At 42.4% G+C, this 13,970-nt stretch overlaps 1 protein-coding gene across 2 annotated transcripts in view; it reads right to left on the bottom strand.

Moving 5' to 3' along the window:
- CNTRL (centriolin) overlaps window positions 1–6,878 on the bottom strand; it is a 579,099-nt gene extending 572,221 nt beyond the window's left edge. The window contains exon 1 of one of the 2 annotated variants that reach the window (XM_069241657.1): window positions 6,702–6,878. The gene's annotated coding sequence lies outside the window, so the exon portion shown is untranslated. Of the gene's footprint in view, window positions 1–5,378; window positions 5,448–6,701 lie in introns of those variants that run through there. The other variant, XM_069241658.1, reaches the window with a different exon arrangement.
- Window positions 6,879–13,970: the final 7,092 nt, after the last annotated feature.

The raw sequence follows: 13,970 nt of genomic DNA, 5'->3' as shown, positions 1-13,970 counted from the left end.
TCATCTAGCACATAATAGTCTCTTATTCTGCAAAACAATATTGTGTATCACCATCATCAAACTAGGGCCGGATAACTGTTATATCCCACCAGGCAGTGGGCTGGAGCCTTTGAAGGCCAGTTTTGAAAACCCTGGGCTACTATTGATACATTCCCTGAGGAATTGCAGCAGGTATGGGGAGGCTTCAGGAACGGGAAAAAGGGAGGTGGGGGGGAAGAGATAAAAGGTCTGATCAAGGTATCAATCCAGAAGCAGACGATGATCACACAGTAGTAGTTTAGGAGCAGTAACAGTAGAACACACAGAACAGTTAAAGCACAGTCATGAACCAGGAGCCAGTGGCTCTCTCGCTCAAGATCCAAATCCAAGAGATCTTGATCAAAGAGCAATAGAAAGTCTAATCTTGGTTCACGCTCCCGAAGCCAATCCAAACCAAAAACTGAGCAGTCTCAACTGGTTCAGATCTCAGACTGTCCAAGAAAAGGGAGGTTGAAGAAAAAAACTGAACTCCAGGTTTTGAACCAGGTGTTAGTCCATGTTTCCGCCTGCATAATTCATGGAAAGAGAATCACACCAAATCTGCAAAGTCCAGCTCATGTTCCCAGTCAAGGTCCAGAGAATAAGCAGGCCTCAAAAAATCTACTTGCCCACTCGAAACTGCGAATCAAATTTTATTAGGGTGAGCATTTTTAGGGCTTACTGGCCCATTTTGGTGAGAGAGCCCAAGTAGGCAAAGAACAAGTGTTTGGTTAATTCAGAAAGTGAATGAGCATTAATGGTTCCTTTAAATCTTGTTTTTTATCTTGTCACATTTACTGCGCATTCGAAGACAGAGGTCAAATGTCAGTTTCTCTCTTCTTGCAAACTGATGCTTATTTTATCCTAGAGATTGGTGTTTACTTTTCTTAGACTGCAGTTAGGGGATTTTGTAAAGTGAACTGCTGCTAATGACCATTGTGAAACGAAAAGCTATAGGATGTGTTTTTCCTAACACACAACATTCCAATAGCTTACAAATGAACAGTACAAATATATCAGCAATTAGGAAAGCACATTTTTGTAATTCAGAAGTATGATAGAAACAAAGATGTTAACAGGATCAACATAAATCTGAACACTTTACTTGGTTATGTGCATATGATAAACAGTTTCAGAAACCAAATTTCTAAATATTATCATTTGGATCCTATTTAGTTTTGTCAGTAAACCTGCATGTTAGAGGGAAACTGTGCAGCCATTTCAATGGGAAAGTGCTGACTGTATATGACAGTGTGCTACTACATCATGCTTTGGTAACATATGTATTTAAAGTGACAATTTCTGAAAATCAGTTGAGGAACATTCCTGCCTCCGTCCTGATGACAGTGAAGTAAGGGGCAAGATAGAGGTAATGTGACCTATGTGGGCTAGATTTGCATTATACATGGAGCAAAGGTTTAGCCTTTTAAAACAAACAAAAGAGTTTTTGTGTACAGTAGACACGATGAACTCACATATTTGAAGGTACTCTCAAATGTGATAGTTAAGAAAAAAGTGGCACAGTGAAATAAAACATTTGCCCTGGATAACACAATTAGGTTGAGTAGATTATTCAAGTTACAGGACCACTTTCCATTTTTTGTTAAGTCGCTATTCTGAGTTTCGGAAGGTCATTGTCCCATATAAAATTGAACCAGCTCGGAATACATTCAATACGTTCCCATTTTTAAACGATATTCTAAGGCAGAGACTTTACTTTTAAGCAAATTAATCTTTTCATCAAGAATAAAACACTCTCATGGGTACAAATGTATATGTTCAGATTTTACAACTTAATTCTTTTACTGTCCGTGTTGAAATATTATTTTTTGCTGAACGTGAAGCTAGCAGCCGTCATCTGAGCTTAACAGGAATTCCCAATCTCTAAGGGTTGCTTGTACTGGAAGTGAAGAGGGAGCTGCTCAGATAGGAAGATGACTGCTTCATAGACCTAAAAGCTTATTCTTGAAGATTTGTATAAAATATGTCTTAATCCCATGATGGTTTTCATTGGTGAAGTGCATTTGTCAACTGTAAATATGCTTAAATGTTAAGGGCGCACCTCAGTCCAGCAATATTACATAGCGGACACTATACTACACATTTCAAGCAAGGCTGTAACTATTTAACCTGTCACATTCCTGTCTGTGGCGTGTATGAAATGTAAGCTAATAAAGGTACACCTCTTTTTGTTGTTTTGCATGAGATAGTATTCTCTGTTGCAGTAGTAGGGGAGTTTTTTTTTTTATTTCGTTCAGACTGCTCTTCCTGTTTCGAATGAGTTTTAGGGCTCCTTTGTCTTTTCACATATATATGGAGTTACACACATTGCCCAACTTTTTGTGTTGGTCTTTCCTCAAAGTGTAGTTCTGACTAAATGTATGTAATCTCATATTTGTCGGGTCTCCTCAACCTCTTATAAACTGATCTTTTTTCCATTCTAATTGCCATTTCTGCTTCTAAAGACACAGATATAAAATATTTTCCAATAATCTTGTGTAAACTAACATTTAGTAAAAACACGGTAGTGAGTTAAAATTCCATTTAAATTTTACAACTTGTAATATAAGTCAACATTAAACTGGTGAATAATATTTTTTTATAAAGAGTGAGAAGAGAGGGGAGAGAGTGAGAATGGATGAATGGAAAGGTAGAGGAAGCACAAGGAGACGAAGGGAGCAGGGCTGATTTAAGCATTTTTTCCAAGTCCAGCCCTGCATCAGACTGAATGGCTGTCTGCTCTTTAATGCTCAAACTCTCCAAAGACTGAAATGATCTACATCCTTGCCTTATCAGCCAAAAGGACCCTCTAGACACCTATCACCTTTCCTTGGTCAGTGGCACTTAAACCCCTCCACCAGTAACCTATTAATTCCATCATGTAACTTGAATCTCATTACCTCCAACAGTGGCAAGACTCTCCAGCTGCTGAGTACCTGAAACATCTGTCAATGCAATCTGCTCCTAACAGCTAACCCCTCATGAATTTACTGATTAGATTTCAGATCTAATTGTGGCAGTTAGCAGGCTCAAAAGGGCCATCTAAGAGGCCCAGCAGCCCATAGAAAACGTACACCAGGGTATCCTCAACTTGGACAGGTCATAAACTCACAATAAAACCAGCAGTTTTAATTTAGTGACAACAAATTGTTTGATGGACAACCCAGTAACCTTCAACAAAATTAAGAAAGATTCCACTTCTTAGGCTAAACACTTTTCTGACAGTAATGAACTCCAGTTTAAAGGTATCTTGGCAATATGCAGAAGAGAAAAAAAAAACAGCTACTGGACTGTGTGAAGAAGACCTATACGAAAAAATAAACTTATTTATATACGTGAGACAAATTTCTGTCAAGAAATATGTATTTGCTGCATAACAAGAAAATGTTCTGTTTCCTATTCACACTTTCAAATGTAAATAAGATAATACAGTAATTGGTAACAGCATCAAACTATTGATAAAAGGATGCCTGTGTCAATTAGTATTCCCAGGTTCCTTAATAAATGAGTGCATCAGTAATTTAGCATTTCTTGCTAAAACTCCTTGCCTTCAAACCAAGATTATCTGCAGACTGAGGTCAATTCAGACTGGCAGGGTGGGCAAGGAAAATAACATTGGAGTATGTTTGAGTAGCCAAAGAAATGCAGCTCGAACATGGAGATACGATAAGCCAAAAAGTAAACAAAATGACTGAACTAAAGCAGACCTAGAGAAAGCCTGTATGAACCATCACGTCAATGGTAGGATCTGAGAGAAGAAAGGGGGTAAATTAATGATCCCTAAGAAGGACCGAAACAATAATAATTTTCATTAAAAGAGAAAAATTAAAAATGAGTTGAAATTAATCATGCCACAGGCTGACAGGTCATGTCCTATACTGATCTAGCTTGAATGGCTATCATGTGAATTACAATCCGGCTTTGAAAATCACTTTTCAACCTAACAATTTGGTTTGCTGTCGACACCTCACCTAATTAGAAAATAAGACTGGTCTCAGACATTGTTCAACGTAAAGACAACCCTATCTTTAAAGACTCATAAAATTTAAGAAAAAAGTAAACATCAACAGTTATTTTCTGGCGATGCAGACCAAAGACGTCATTAATTTTTTTTAATAAGCCCTAAAAAGCAAACTATTTTTCAACATCGAACAAATGTACATTTGCAGTCTTTACACTAGCTAGTTGACTGTTTTTGTACTTGTGCAGCTCCTCACTGCGGCATTCTGATTAATTAAAGGTCCTTCCTCAAGCCTCGTCTAATCACTTAATAAGCAACTGGTGTCTCATGTTTCCCACTTTCCTATATTAATGCAGACTGCTAAGGCCATTTTGAACCATTTTAAAACTCTTCAATAAATTAAGTACAGAAATACAGTTATCAGTTAAGGGACTTAAGCACTGCGAGACAGGACTTGCAGAGAATTGCAATATCTTAAATGAACAGGGGCCTTTTCTTAAGATTCCTTGGGCTTGCCAAAGGAGGAAGTAATGTTGCAAAAACTGTCACGGTGTGTGGTTTTTCGTCTTTAAATGTAGATCATATTTCACAAGACTGCCTACTTCCTGAGGAAGCGATATTGTGAAACTGCATAAAACTGACACTCTCTAACTGTATAGTTAGCACTTGCAACAACCTCTTCTGACATTTGTTAGTATAACTCAAACAATGAGTGACAGTTCTGTCATGTTAATTGTATCCAATTCTTCTTACAGATAAGAGAAGCTAGCAAAGCTTTCTGTATTGAAGAAGTCCTCGTCGTGTTAAAATGCCTACAGAGAAATAACCTACTGTTAAAAGTCTTCTTCACGCCCCAGGGTTGTCACCCAAAATACAATAATATTAACCCTTTGCATGCAGTCCACACCCAGAAATTGGCACATTATATGTTTACTAATTTAGGAAGCGAACGCCGAACAATGGTTTGGAAAATAAAATGAATGACATAACATTTAGATTCCATATAATACTGTTGGCCTTTATATGCCTATGCAGAGTAAAGGCCTAATCGATTAACAGGTTTCAAACGAGGGCAGAGACAGAATTACGAGTGGGGTGAACGGATTTAGTTCTGGGTGTCCAAAAGCGAGATCAGGAGGAAGAAACACTAATAGGATAATTCAGAGAGGGTGTTTAGGAAGTTGCTTCTATCGACACGGTGGGTGGGTCCATACTGGTCAGGTAGTAGCACATGCCGAAGGGGGGGGGGGGGGGTAAACATGATAGTTAAATTAAACCTTATTACCAATACATGCAGTTATAGTAAGAGTGGCACTGGTGAGATAACTATGTTTGCCTCCGCCGTCAACCATAAAACACAGTATACAAGTTTTGACTTGTTTTTTTTAACCTAACATACCCTTTAATTCCCACCGTCGAAAGGCATGAATGCGTTGTACAACGCTCAATTCACCACTGCAACTGTGCGTTCCACAGGCTGCAGGCACAGACATTTGCTTTCTTATTATCATCATCATCATCAGGTGAGCTGGGAAAAATAGGTAATCACCTTCCCTTTAAGCACTTGCGCTATGCACAGACAGAAACTTGGCAATATTCTCGACTTGCATATTTACTCTGCTGTGTACAAGTACTTGCTCTTCAAGCACGTAATGTCAGAATTTTACTATCAGCATATACTAGCGGCTGTCTGTTCTTTCTTAACCCTTCTGACAAAGTGCAGCAAAATGATGTAACACACATTGTAAAGCCGCTTGCACTTGAATATTAGATTCTCAGGTCATCTTATTTTATTTGTGAAAAATTTTTTGGATCCAAGCTGATTTTTTCGGCACCCCTAATGAGTGCTCAGAAGGTCAGGGGAATGGTCCAGTTGTTTTAATCACATATGAATGTAAAAAAATATACTGCCATTCCACATGGCAAGAATTTAGGCAAATGTAGCTCATAATGGATTAATAATATACAATATTAGAATTGCAAACAAAAATGTGATACGTCTTAAATATGTGCATTTTGGTTAGAAAATGCACAGCTGTTCAAAACATTTTTTTTAATTTTGCTCTAAAAAAATAATATGCACATTGTGCCTTTGTTAAAAAAGGGCAATCTGCAAATCTACCGTTGTTTAAAAATGTGCTACGCTACTTTGAATTTGTGGGATTATCTCAAATACATGAGGTAGCTCATCAATCTTTAGCACTAGTTCGGACATTTGCTTTTTACACGATTAAACTGCGTCCCAGCAGACTCCTTCCGAGGCTGATAACACAAGTACCACTCAATTGAGATACAATACTCCCTAAATATTCAAGCAATTGAAAAAAATGTATTTTGCATCGTACACTATGCAGTTACCATTTTAAAATGTGAATAGCTATTGTGTGTATTCGTTTTAAAAGCCATTTTTTGTGTTTTTCTTAAAACGACAAAATAATCAAGTAGATTAAAGGACAAACATAAATACTTCGGGGAATGCTGAACCACTTCCAAACACGGCCAGTGACTTTTAAAATACAGACTGTTTAAAAACAGTTGTACAGTAAGTTTAATTGAAAAAGAGTGATTTGCAAGAGCCCTGGCCCGTTATCACTCTGGAGCGCGGCAGAGAACTCACAGCACACCTGCCGCCCCATATGACAGCCAAGTTCGCGAGTAGGTGTGCTACGCTCCAAGTACGGTGGCCCCAGCAGGACACTCTGCTTCTCCGCGCTATACTCACGGTTCGGTTGCTACCTTGCGGCGGGGCTCGGATCTCGGCGTCACCGGATCCCTGTAACGAGAGTCCCTTCGTCACCGGGCCTCAACTTTCCCCAGCCCAGAAGCAGTCTGGGCGCCACGGGCGGCATCGTTTCTCCCCGTTGCCATGACGACACACCATCGGGCTTCCGGCTGCTGTTTGGGAATGCTGTCCGTGTTTGTGGCCGTGATGGAAAAGAAGAACAGACTACTCCATTCATGCCTGCGAGGCCAATCACAATGTGAGTGGAAGAAAGACTCCCCGCGAAGGCTCCCGCTTTCGACTCTACCGAGGACAAATGAAAAGAAGACAAGCTGTGTTCCAACTGCCAAACGAAACAGAAGAAGGACACATAAAAAGGACAAAGCCTTGTCTGCGAAACCAGGCTGCCATCTTCAAAGGATGCAAGGGGCATATAGTTCTAAAAGGGTATTCGAAAATAAAAATTCTTTGTCAGGACCAGAGGCATTTTCTTCTTTATCAGTCTTTATTTTTTAGCAACCAGGTATAAAACATGTAAAAACATTTTGGGATAGTAGATCAGAGAAACGACTGCAATATCAATAATGCAAAGTTAAAATAGTATTGTATTGTAATAGTATTTATATAGCGCTTGCTACCCCTGATGAGGCACCAAAGTGCTTTTCAGCGAGTAGCACGCTACTTCGGAACCCAACAAAAATTAGTGATGGATTGGGATCAGGAAATATGAGTACAGTTTTAGTATTATTATGAGTTAATTTGAGCCGCGGATATGAGAGTTTGTTAGTTAGATTGACTGGTGTAATGGAGAGGTGGAGGAGCAAAGAATCCAGAAGTGTTAATTGGGAGTATATGGTAATAGGATTTAGGCTTGGGATGAGTAAAGGGGGATGGAGGAGGGAAGAGTCTGTGGAAGGGGTTAGAGAGATCATAGTAGCAGGGTGAGATAAATGAGGGTGAATTTAGTAGGGTTGTTTGGGAGGTCATGGTAGTAAAGTGAGGTTTGGTGAGTTAGATGTGGAAGCAGAGGGAAGAGCTTAGGCAGAGTTATTTAGGAGTTGAAAGTAGTAGAATGGATTTGGGATGAGTCAGAGTGGGAATGGAGGATAGATTGATAGAGACATGACATATGATGATGATGAGTAGATAAGTGTGATATAAGATGAGAGCAGGGATTCATAGATATCTAGTATAACAACCCACCCAGGAGCCGTGCAATGACCCACAAACATGCCAAGCACAGTGGGCTTGCGGCTGTACATGTAATAGTAACCTGGCTGCGGAGTTCTGAATACGTTGTAGTTTTTTCATAATAGATAGAGATGATCCATGGTAGAGGCCATTGGCATAATCCAGTTTGGATAGTACAAGTGAGATAGTAGCTTGAACTTTGTGTGGAAATCCGAGGTGGGGAAGATGCGCCGTAGAGTCTTCAAGGTGATGAAGCTTGTTCGTGCTAATTTGTCCACTTGGGCATTCATAGTTAACTTGGAGTCCATGGTGATTTCAACGTTTTTAACTTCCTTGGATAATTGAGGAGGTGGTTCGAGATCATCAGGCCAGATGCACAGAGGGTCATAACTTTTCCAGTCACCACATATGAGTATTTCTGTTTTGGAGGTATTTAGTTTGAGATGGCTCCAGGTCATCCACTGATCAACAGCTCTGAGGCAGCTGAAGATTTCTGAGTACAACTTTCAAGGCTGCATAATTTCTAGTTTGCTTATGTGTGACATTTTCACGTTTACAGCATGCACACTTGTGACACATACGTACAAGCCAGCATTTTAGAATATGAAAATGGGAAATTTAAAACAAAATAATTGGGAGAATGTATTTCCTCCATTTATTATTATTGGAGCACAAGCAATTTAGGACAAGAGACAGAGAAAATAACACAATAGTTTTTCTCAAATAATTGGGAGTCTCCCGCCTAAATCTGGTCTTTTGGTATGTATGCCCATGCATGCCAACAGACCCGATTTAGATGGGAGACTCCAGATTTTTTCACCCAAAAATGGCTTTATTTTATTTAGCATATATGCCAACCCTCCAAGACTACTGATTTCAAGACTAGTCTCCCGCTTCCTGCATGCAAAAACCCTATTCCTTTGCTGGCTTCAGCTGACAGGGCCTGGTGTTGTGTAACTCGGAGTATGGATTGTAAGTAACCTGCTCCTGCAAGCCAGTGCACAGCACTTGCATCACACTCTCTCTGCCTGCCATTGCACTTTCTCTGTACTCCTGACAGGTAAGGAAAAAATGTACATTTGCATATCTAATATCCGATCCTGCAGCAGCAGACTTGCAAATCCAATACATAACAGTAACCCGATTCAGGCCCCAAAGGAGGAAATACATTCTTGAAATTTCTTTCTAGAAATCTCCCACTTTTCTCTTTTAAATGTTGGCATGTATGATTTAGCTAACCCCTGCCTAAATTTTTTATGCCTCCGTGGGGAAACTACATTCCCCGATTTTGTTTTCAACTTCTCCCCCTTTTCAAGTTTAAAATGTTGGCATGTATGGCGACATTGGGTCTCATATGTAATGCTTTGACTGATACTTTGAGTGGGTTTTGAGTGGAGCAGATTTCCCATGTTGACTTTTGACATACATCAAACATGCCATCATTTTAGAAGAGGAAAGTGGAGATATTAAAAAAATAATAAAGAGAATGTATTTCCCCCTTTGACTTCTATTGAAGCAAAGGCAGTTTCAGGTGGGAGACAGTCGAAATAAAGTCATTTTTGGCGCAGAAAATCAAGTCTCTCATCTGAATTGGGTCTATTGCCATGCATGATACATTGTAATTGTAATTGCATTTAAATAGCACTTACTACCCCTGGCAAGGCAGTTAAGCACTTTTCGCCGAGCAGTATGCTGTTCCAAAACCCAAGGTTAATGGTTGTAGGACAGTAGATTACTATGCAGGGATGCTGGTTAAGCTTCAGTATGTAATACTCTCACAATACCCCAAAGATGGTCCCTCAAATTCACAATGATAAACCCTTAGCTCAACCCTGGTAGTGTGGTAAAGAGTAATTAGGCTTTACGAGAGGACTACCAACATGGATGATAAGTAATTGACACAACTCAAAAGAAATGTGTCACCACTTTATAAAATAGAGTAGATTTTCATATAAGTTTAGACACCAAAACAAAGAAAATCAGATACATATTACTGGAGTTATGGATTTGAAAGCAGATATAAAATCAGTGCAGGTAAAAGCTGTCAAACCACAGCATTGAGGTCAATGGGAAAAGTCCCAAGTGACACTCGGTCACTTGCGGGGTGAATTCAGAGGAACCCACTTGTGGTGAAGGTTGTGCTTGTCCCAAGACCAAGCTGCAACAGTCAGACCAATTTTACCTGGCTTGTGGGGCCCGTGTTCAGTGGTGTCCTTGCGGTCCTTGGTGCTGAAAGTGGGAGCTGCGGGTGCTGAAAAATGGTACTCCTGACACTCAGTCACTTGCATGTCGAGTTCATGGGAGTCTACAGGGGATTAAGCTTGTCTGGAACCCTGGACCAAGATTCACCAAGCACAACAACTCCACCTAGTCTCAGCATCTTGGCAGAGATGTGCTTGACTATCTTTGGTGTTGAACGGGAGCTGTGGTTGCCGGTTTTACCAGTGAGATGGTGCGGGCGAAAAACAGATGCAAAATCTCGACAACAGAGCCACCGGTGACATTGGCTGAAAATGTTGCAGGGTGCCCTCCGGTTGCAACATTGAGTAAAGGTGGTGATAACCTGATTGGCCACAAACAATCCTTGGCACTGGTAAGGTGATGGAAAAGCTATCACCCCTTCCAGAGGTCCAGTGGAAAATGGGAGCCGGCTGTAACTTGGAAGGGAGCTAGGCTACACTTCCCACAATGCACTGCACCACCTGTCTCTGGGTGATCCCTTGGAGGGCACGATGACCATGGCTTCTTCAGATCTGGTGAGTACTTTTTGCCTGCGGCGGGCAGTGGACTAGTACCATTCTTTAGTCCAGGACAAGCCGCAGTCAAGCAGTTTCAGGAGGCTGTCGCAGGTTCAAAGTATCATTCCTTTTGTTAGGGCAGGGTCCTATTGTTGTCGATGTGGGTCATCTCTTGTTCTTTTGTCACAAATTGTAGCAGATCTCTGGTTCTGGGGCCAAGAGAGCCCCTTAAATCCTAGATTTAAGGGTGTTATGGGTGTTGGTGCAAGTAGCCAATGGGCTACTAGTCCCAGCGGCTAATCCGCCCCTGAGGTGACTACATCCGGTGGGTTATGGCACCATTTCTACCCTCAGCCCTGTATTCTGCCTTTTTCCAAGGTGGCATAAGTCTTTCTCGGCTGTACAGACAAGGCTGCCCACCCTAGAGGTTTGGCTAGCCTTCCAGGGGCGTACACCTCTTGACTAATTTTTCTGCCTGCCCAGGTGCAAATGTGCCTGGGAAATGGCTTTGTCCTCCACTGTGAGACAGCCTCCTTGCATATCAGAGGCTGTGTGCCATTTGAAACTCACTGCCTTGATGTGCTACTTCATTAGCCTTCCTGGGATGGAGGTGTGACCTCCTTCACGTCCAGGCCATTGTCCTGAATCCTGGGAGTGTTCGCACCTCTGCCCAGGGGGTCAGAATCCTGCCTTGGTGGCAGGAGCTACAGGCTGGCAGCCAGAGCACAGGAAAACTGGTGTTACTTGGTGGACATCCTCTGTGGCTGCATTCTGGTTCTTGCATGTCACCATCGACACAGGACTCGTGTCAGAGGTGAGGGGGCATGTTGTCTGATACATAACATGACCCAATTTGGGGGTACCGTAACGGAGCTGGTGACTTTGGGTTTGCCTGGGTTCCAGCCCATGTTATCCTATGGACTGTTGTTCACTTATAGTAGCATTTAATAGAAAAAGACACTATAGGGACATATTAGCTTGCACTTATATGTCCACACCTTTAATATAATGCACCCTACCTCCTGAGCTCAGGAGGCCTTCTTTGGGGGGGACTTACATATATTAAAGATAGTGCCCAAGCAAACCAGTCCATGCATTCACTCCTGGTTCCTAGGGTTAATCAAATGAATACATACATGTCAACATTTTAGAACAGGAAAGTGGGAGATTTTGAAATAAATCACAGAATGCATTTTGCCCATTGTTTTCTATTGGCAATTTTAGGCAGGAGACAACTAAAATAAAGCATTTTTTGGCTACAAAAATCGGGATGCTCCCGCCTGAATCGGATTTGTTGGCATGTATGATAAAAAGAGTTATTTGTGATCATTAGTGGAGGGTATGTAAAACATGCTCATGGTTGGTGGAATTAACAGATGAACTAGAGGAGGCAAGGTATTGTTAGGTTACATGGGTCTGAATTTCAGAGGAGATGAGATTGTGATGTAAATGTTGGTGGGTAGTTTGCAGAAATACACTAATATACATTAAGGCAAACATGCATGTGGCAAAGTAGGCTCTTCACAGAGAGAGGAGGCATGCAGAGGATAGAAGGGAAGGAGAGGGCCACTTGGAAGAGAAAGGAAAGGTGACAGAAGATTTAAGTAAAGGTTGTTTTTTCAGGCCATGTTTTAGAGATATAACACTCTAAGGTAGCATGCAATTTAGGCATTCAAGAATGTAAGAAAGGAACAGCATTATGTGCATATGAATATAGTGTTCATTATGTATTTTGATATGCACTAGAATCAGACAATCTGTCCTCTACTTGGCTACTGTTAGACCACCACTCCAGCCAGGCCAGCTGATGAGGTCAAGGGTTTGAAGCACAAAAAATGACATGACACATGTGGAGGGAAGTATAGAGCACTTTAGGCTGCACTTAAAAGAAACAATAAACTCAATATCATAGCAATGTAGGAAAATACATGAATAGTTAGGAAAACATTCCCATTGGGTCAGTCATAGCTCCCCAGCCGCTCCATGGCCCTCCTGCCTGCCTCTGCCTGCATTCCTGAGCCTGATTGCTCCAGCTCCACCCACATTCCTGAGCGTGCTTCTGGCAGCACCACCTGCATTCCTGAGCCTGATTAAGTTTGCTGATGTCCCTGTTGACACCTTCTTCATGCCACTGCGTCTCCCCCCCACCTTCCTACATCCCCTCTAGACCCTTCCACCTCCCAGGGCATATAATGGAGGTCGCAGCATTGCCATTCAGTGGACGCGTGCAGCGAGTGCACCGCCAGTGCGCCAGAAGCAAGCCCATCTGTGCCCGTCCACGCTTCACCAGCACCCATGCAAGGATCCCTAGTCCTCCGACCCCCCCACCGCTACACCACCAAGGACCTCCAGGCCCTGAACGTTAGACACCCCATCCACACCTACTTCACGTACTCCCAACGCGCAGCGAAAGGACACTTCACCTCCCTACACCACCGTTTCTCCAGCAATATGGGCCCACCTGGGCACACTAACGCCTGCACTGCACCCACACCAAAGACTACGAACAACCAAGCACCACTCCAGTGCATTCTGCTAAACCTCCGCCCCATGTGCAAACACACCACAGAACTGTAGGACACCATCACCACCCACGACCAGGATGTTGCGTTCATCACTGAAACACCATCCTCAAACCCCAAAATCGCCACTGCCATCCCTGATGGCTGCAAGATGATACACCGAGCCCGCACCAACAAACATGACTGGGGCATCGCCATCATCTTCAAGGAAACCATCCAATGCACCATCACCGATGACGACCCAGCGCCTACATGGAGCACCTCAACTTCCAACTCTAGACTGATGCCAACACCACAATGCGAGGCACCCTCACATACAGACCCCCATAACCACACCCAGCCTTCTGCAATGCCATCGCCAACCTCATCACCCCCCCTTACCATTGACTCCCTCCATTACATTCTACTTAGCGATCTCAATTTCCACCTTAACGACCACAACAACACCAGCCCAACTTCCCTCCTAGAGAACCTCAGCAACATCGGCCTCACCCAATTGGTCACCAAACCCACGCACAATGCCGGACATACACTGGATACCATCTTCACTTCTAGCGACAGAATCAATTTAACCCACATGAATGAACTCACCTGGACTGACCACGTCATTGCCACTTTGCCATCTTCAGTTCCCAGCACCCCACCTCGAAGCACCTCAGCACCCCCCCCCCTCTAAAGCTGGGGCAAGGTAACCGAGACCCTATGGGCACGGTCCCTTGGCACCGCACAACCACAAAACCCGAGCCCACAGCAGCCCTTGACCTCAAACAGCCTGTCCAAAACTTCACCACCTGGATCACCAAATCCGCTGACAGAGT

This window comes from Pleurodeles waltl, chromosome 6, assembly GCF_031143425.1.
Source record: "Pleurodeles waltl isolate 20211129_DDA chromosome 6, aPleWal1.hap1.20221129, whole genome shotgun sequence".
Taxonomy (NCBI): domain Eukaryota; kingdom Metazoa; phylum Chordata; class Amphibia; order Caudata; family Salamandridae; genus Pleurodeles; species Pleurodeles waltl.
This window is presented reverse-complemented; position numbering and strand designations above follow the sequence as displayed.